This window comes from Gossypium hirsutum, chromosome A08 (assembly GCF_007990345.1).
Source record: "Gossypium hirsutum isolate 1008001.06 chromosome A08, Gossypium_hirsutum_v2.1, whole genome shotgun sequence".
In the NCBI taxonomy this organism is placed as follows: domain Eukaryota; kingdom Viridiplantae; phylum Streptophyta; class Magnoliopsida; order Malvales; family Malvaceae; genus Gossypium; species Gossypium hirsutum.
In genome coordinates, this window is record NC_053431.1 from 96,274,970 (window position 1) to 96,282,548 (window position 7,579).

Here is a 7,579-nt window from a genome sequence, read left to right on the forward strand (position 1 = left end):
AACCTACGAATTTTTGTATGGTTTTATTTACAAGTGATTGGTTGTTACCAATTGGCAATGAGTTACATGAACGAGCCAATTTCAGACTTATTAAAGTGACATGGAAACCCATAAACACTAAATGGGAAATAACCTTTCATGTATGAAACCAATGATATGAGGTTTCCATACAACTAGTTTTATCAAGATTATTACAAGTGTATAATCATGTTTTCCTTCAAACTTGGTAACCACTAGGTATAAGGAGTAGAAAGGGGCGACTTAAGGCTTGGAAAATAGCCTATTAGGGTCCACAGGGTCGGACACACGGGCGTATGTCTAGGCCGTGTGTGACACACGGTTCCTTCCCATGGGTGTGGGCTATGGCCGTGTGTCCTCTGCATTTAAAATTTTAAATCAAAAATGCACATGAGTAGGCCACACGGGCATGTGTCCTTACCGTGTCTAAAAGACAGTGTTGTCCACGGGCAGACAGCACGGGCGTGTGCCACGGCCGTATTGATAAGTCAGTGTTGCACACGGCCGAAGGGCATGGGAGTGTCCCAATTCACACCGGCGTGTGAGTCCACACGGCCCATCTACACGGGCCTGTAACACTTTAAGATAAGGAAATTTTGTCTGAGGAGCCCAAGGTTTATCAAACATGCCCGAATTTGTCCCGCACTGCCTCTAGGTACGTTAGAGGCCTCGAAGGCCTATATAAGGGAAGGGATATTCATGGTTGAAAGGTTTTAAATTTTAGCAAAAATTTGCGACCCAAATAGTGTGTTATAAGTGTAAAGCCCCGGTAATGCCTCGAACCCTATCCCGGCGTCGAATACGGGTGAGGGGTGTTACATATAATGTGTATTGAAATGGTTATTTTGGTTGCCAATTGAGTTGTAAAAATGTGGTCATTTATGCTTGTGAATGCTTGTGTATATAGGGTGGCAAAATGACTTTGCAAATAGCTTATTTTTGTCCACACGGGCAGAGACATGGGCGTGTGTCTCAGCCGTGTGCGACACAGAGTCATGCTGCACGACCGTGTGTCTCATGGGGTACCCTTTTGAATTAAGTCAGTATACCCTACAGGTTTGGCACAGCCTAAACACACGGGTGTGCCTACTGGCCGTGTGTAACACACGGGCTGGTACATGGGCGTATGTCCGGCCGTGTGACCTAAGTCAGTAACCTCTCTAGTTTTCACACAGTTATGGCACACGGGCATGTCCTCGGCCGTGTGACACAAGTCAATATGTATGCCCTGTTTTCACACAGTCTAAGACACAGGCGTGTCTACTAGCCTTGTGATGCACACAACCTATTCAAACGGGCGTGTGACATTTGAAATGTTGAAATTTTTCTAAGTTTCTGAAATTTTTATATGTTATCAATTTAGTCCCGAATGCATGATTAAAGCTTTGTATACTCGATCTAAATATATGTATAATGTGAATGAATGATATTTACTGAAAAGTGATGATTATTTGATAAGTGATTATTCTGAACTAAGTTATAAGTCCGGTAATGCCTCTTAATCTATTCTGGCGACGGTTACGGGTTAGGGGTGTTACACACGCATTACATTTTAGCCCTTTTGTTTTTTTATTTTATACAATTTGTCCTTTTAATTTCATTTGAGTTACTATTAAGACCTTTTTATTTTAATTCTGTTATTTATTTATTCATCTACTTGTTTATTTATTCCTTATTCCATTTACTTTATTCATTTATCTGTTCATTTACTCATTTATTTATAAATTATTCATTTATTTATTTATTTTTGTTTCAATCCTTGTATTCATTTATTTATTATTTCGACATTTTTTATTAATATTTTTTATTTCCTTTCATCGGTTTTTTTTATCTATGCTTTCATTATTATTACTATTTTATTATTATTTGTTCATCTATTTATTTATTACCCCTTTTTATATATTTTCAAAATTAGATTATCTATATTTTTTATTTGTAAATTTTATTCATTTATTATCATTATTATCATCATTATTATTTTTTTATCTTATTTTTACTACTTTGTCATTTCTTTTATCATTCTCGCATCATTTACGTTTATAATCGTCATAAGGCATCTAGCATTTTTATTTTTCATTTTTTTATTTTTTATTTTTATTTATTTTTATTACTTTATTTATATTATACCATGGATTAATATTCTTACTATTATTATAGTTACATTGATATTATCATAGCATTTCTTTATTCACTTATTATATGTCATTCAAATTTTCTATCCGTATAACCATTTTAAAATCATTACATCATGCATTATGTTAAATGTAATCAGTCGCTTTTATATTATATCCCAAATGAGATAAATAGCTATCATTTTAATATTACACCTATTATTATACAAAACAAATTTTCAAAAATAGGTAATGTTCCGTATTTGAGAGATTCGAGAAATCATACCCTAACTTACGGGGTTTCGATTTTCTTGTTGAACTCGAGTAATCGAATATCCTTTCAAAATTAAAATACATAAGATTTCAAATAAAAAATAAAGGCAAACTCATGCTCAAGGATTCAAAGTGTCGTGTCCTAACTTAGGGGATGTGGCATTTCGTTGCCTCGAAATGAGAGGGACTTAAACATACTTTTTGATTTATTCAAGCAATTTTTAGGTAAAATTAACATTAGTCCTAAGAGGGATCATATTTTAAACTATTTCCAAGTTTTCAACTTTCGACACTAAGACATGAATTAATCAATTAGGTACCAATTTTGGGCATTACGAGGGTGCTAATCCTTCCTCGTACATAACAGACTCCCGAACCCGTTTTTTGGATTTTGTAGACCGAAAAAAGTATTGTTTTAATAAATTGAACATCTTATTAAAACGATCAAACTATGAGGTGACCCGATCACACCTAATAAAAAAGATTGGTGGCCACTCCCATTTTCGTTTTCAAAATAAAAAAGGTCAATTCCAAAAAAATGGTTTCGACAAACTAAACTTCCTATTTCAACATGAGATTATGTTAATTTTCATGTTGTACGCACCAAACCAATAAGTTATATATACTCCCCATTACAGTTGGTTTTTGGTTAAGAGCTAAATATTTCGCATCTTATAATTTTTGTAGTGCGTATATGTTCTAATTAATCCACCACAACACACAAAGATGAGTGAGTCTTCAAAAAAAGTTGGGAACATATATTAATTATGAGTCTCCTTGTATTATTATATGTTTTGAATGTACTGGAGATTCAATTATGACATGATTTGTTATTACTATTTTGATTTGATAGTTTTTTCGAGATTAGGGAGAGAAATAATAGTTGAATGAAATCACTGCTTGTAAGGAGTTATCATTATCTAGATTCTTATAGAGAGTAATTTGAACTAGACTTTCAAAAAAGATAATTCACTTTATTACAAGTTAAGTATTTACAAACTTAATGAGAATAACCCAATGTTATATATCATCTAATATTTTAATTTAAATCCCAGTAGGACAATCAATTAGAATAAAGTAAAGATTAATCGGTTTCAAAGATGAAAATTCTTCTAGATGGTCATATAATGAAGGTAGATGCTCTAAAAGAAACCCAAGACATTACTAATGACTAAAATTCTAGAAGAGATTCAAGTACCTGAAACTGAAGATTAAAATAGTGAAAATAAAGAAATCTCGATAAGTTATGTTAATTCGAAAAATGTGGAATCGATAATAAAAGTGGTCGATAATGGTTTTGTATGCAATAATATTGTTGAAATAACAAAACAAAAAGAGAATCTTGAATAAATCTAAAGAAATATAGATATGGAATGGATTGGTCAAAAACAAAATGACACAACTCAAGTACAATTAAATTTGTGGAGTTTTTAGACCAATAGTTAAAATATCTTAAAGTATGAGGGCATAAATGAAATAGTTTTGCAAAAACGAAATAAAATATGAAGTTTTTCACTAAGTCCTAACATTGATTATGAAAAGCTATAATATTCTTTTGTGGTGGATGCAATAACCTTTTTTGATCTATTATTAAATTGGCAATTCATAAAAGATTTATCTTGCGTATAATGGTTGTTGTTACAACCTTTTATGAATCACTATATAGTAAAGTTTATATTAAAATTCTTGAAGGATTTAGAATGCTAGAAGCAATTTGAAAAATTCTTGGAAAATTGTTCATTTATATGAATTGAAATAATTTGAACATATATGGTAAATTTAACTTAGTGAATAGTAGTTGAAGGAAGATTATAGAAGAATCATGATTTTTATAGAAGAATCATGATTAAAGTTTGCTATGATTACTGTTGAAACTCCTGAAGAGATCAAAATATATTTCTCCAAAATTTTCCTCACTCATAACTTTCAAAAGAATGGTGATGTAAATTCTTAGCAAATACGTTCAAATGGTCATTTGAAAAGCTAGTATCCAAGATTGAATATGTAAAATATGAGATATTATGTGATGTTTTCATGAGAGGGAGTAAATACACATTATACTCTTTTTTTCTTAACCGAGATTTTGTCCCATTGGATTTTCCTGATAAAGTTTTTATCTTACAAATATTTAAATTGTATAAAAAGAATAGTATATAGATGTAGACCCATTTGAAATTAAATAATTATTTAAGGAAACTAAAATAATTTCAATTTGGATTGGGATTGTTTTAGAGAGGGATTTTGGTCGGCGAGCATTAGGTGTTTGTTACCTCTCCTCAACACAAAAGTATATATAATCTCTTTCGCAGTTTTTGAAATTATCATCAAACATTACAATTGAAAATCCTCTTTGGCATTTTTCCTTTTACTTAAATTGGTTGGTTTATTTTCGTTGCATGTTCTTGATGAATTTTCATTAATTTGATTTTTTTTCAATGTTTTATTAGGGTTTAATTTTCAAGCTTCATGTCTAGCTAGTAAATAATTGGGAGTTATCCTGTCAGAAATTTGACTGTACAAAACTGTTACTTGTAACAATACAAGGCCTATAGTAACATTGCAATACATAGAGTTTTCAATAGATGGCATATACATATAATATTTTGTAATCCACTAGGCTAAGCCACAATCTAAGCGGCGACTTTTATCTACCCAAAGTAAAGAAGAAAACAAATAGTTGTATATCAAAGAAAAATACATAAGAGAGGTAGGTACTAATTAAGGAAAGTCTAAAACTGGATGTTTCTTTTGAAAGACTGGCCAAATTGCCAATTGGCAGGCACCACATTCAGAGCTGTTTGAATCCTTCCATTACTGACTTGAACCCTAAAGGATAAGCTCTGACCATTGAGATAGCTTAAGCTCTACCAGTTGGCTCCCCAGTCTCTGGACATGGTTTCCTATTTATTTGTTTTAGAACCCTTTATCCACACCTTGAAAATCTCCTCAGCACCCCCTACAATTGATATCAACACTAGCTCAAAATAGTTTCTTCCATTGATGGTGAATCTAAGGCCTCCACTTCTCTCGCATTTCACCCTGCCAAGCACAAAACAAATTATTGAGAGACTATGCTTAAAATTCAAAGTTTTTTTAATAGAAAAATGAACTTTTGAACATACTTCCTGTAGAGGATTGGTACAATTCCGGCCTTGTATTTGGCAATGGTCTCGAATGCAGGTTGAGAGATGTCGAAATGCGGACGGGGAGGATTACACCAACCACCATTGTCACTTGGGAGTGCATAATTGGGAGGACAGAAGTTGGTAGCAGTGATGGTAATGTATCTACTCTTGAGACACCATTGAAGTGCTTTTTTAGCATCACAAACTATCTGATAGCACCCTCCGCATGACTTTCCATCGTTAAACAAAGCTGTACTGAGTGCAACTATTTTTGTTCCATAACCATCTGTATAAAGATTACCATAGACACAAGCTCCACCTAAAAAAACCCACATAGCATTAATAATCATCCTTAGTTCAAGACCAAGAGCTCTTTATATTGAAGTTTATATATGCCTTAAGACCAGTATAATTTTAAAAGAAAATAGAAAAGGGTTAAAAACTTACCCATTGTACCAGAAGCATCACTCCCACCGTAGAATGTTGCATGGGCTGAGAACCAAGTTGCAGCAACATCTGTTTGAGTGGAAAATAACCCCACTAGGCTGTAATGAATAGATAGGCACTCTCCATCTAAATACAATGGTTTTTTTTCTTCTTTTTTTTTTCCTTTAAATGATGAAGAATGTAAAGTTAAGAATGAGTTCGATGTTGCAAAGAGTAAAATCTTAGATATTTTTAGTCACTGTTAGACCTTTGATGTAGCTGATAAAACAATTATTGATGGAATTTTTAAAGATTAAGCTATCATTGCAAGTTTGTCGACTAAGTGAACCTATCCCACATTCCTTATTAAATGATTAAAAGAACCGTAATTCATGCATGAAATTGTATGCATATAGAAGAAAGTATGATTGAGTTATGGAAGAGTATTGAGTTATGGAAGAGTGTCTACTTAACCAATCAAATAGATGAGATATTTTAAGTTTGGTCTAAACCTATATTGATTGTAGTTTAATTTTTCCATTGTAGTTTAATTTTGCACCTTTGGCAAGTAATAGGAATCATTCAAAATGGAATGTGATGTATATCATATTATTCCTTTCTAATGACAAATAAAAAGAGTGGGACTGCTGCCATTATTTGATAATTAGTTCAAGTGTATTTGAGGAAGCAAACTAAACTTTTCAATCCTTTTAAAATGTCCTAATTTGTCATATGGTTTCTGTTAAAAGGATTAGTTAGCTGGTTAGTTAGCATGTAACTAAATAGTTTTATTGTTAGGAAGTTAGTTAATTATTGAGTATAAGTACAGTACATTAGGTGATGAATAAAATTGATTAATCTTTCCAGTATTTTAACATGGTATCAGAGCGCCAGTTATTTCCTCTGATTGACAGCTTCGATCATCGTTTCTGGCTGCTTCATTTGGTTTTGTGAGTCTTTTTTCTTCTTATTAGTTTCTGCTTTTGTTTTCTTCATTGCAACATGGTGAGTCTGAGCGCAATGCAAATTGATCCTTCTCATCCACTGTATCTACGTCCATCTGATACTCTAGGGACTTTATTGGTTTCGTATAAACTCACTGGAGTTGAATATTATAATATCTGGAGTAGGTTAATGCGTATAGCCTTGCTTGCTAAGAAAAAAGTTAGTTTTATTGATGATTCTTATTTGTTTGAAGATACTATAATGGTTTTACAGCCACAATGGGAATGTTGCAATGCTTTGGTGTTATCTTGGATCTTGAATTCTGTCAGCCAAGAGCTTTCTGCTGGGATAGTTTTTGCATCCAGTACAGCCCTTGTGTGGTCTGATTTGAATGAGCATTTTGATAAGGTGGATGCATCTCGGATTTATTTCTTGTATCGAGAGATTGTTACGCACGTTCAAGGTACTCATCTATTTCGGTTTATCACAGGATACTTCGATAGTTGTGGGATGAATATGATGCTATTGCTTCCCTTGCTATTTGCAACTGTGAATCTATGAAAAAGAATATTGAAAATTTGAAGCAACTGAGGTTATTCCAGTTTCTTATGGGATTAAATGAGTCTTATTCGATAGTTGTAGCCAGATTTTGCTTATGAAATCCATGCCATCAGTTAACCA

At 32.8% G+C, this 7,579-nt stretch overlaps 1 pseudogene; it reads right to left on the minus strand.

Annotated features, from left to right (window-relative positions):
* Nucleotides 1–5,131: 5,131 nt before the first annotated feature.
* Nucleotides 5,132–6,313, minus strand: LOC107895666 (putative expansin-A17; annotated as a pseudogene).
* Nucleotides 6,314–7,579: the final 1,266 nt, after the last annotated feature.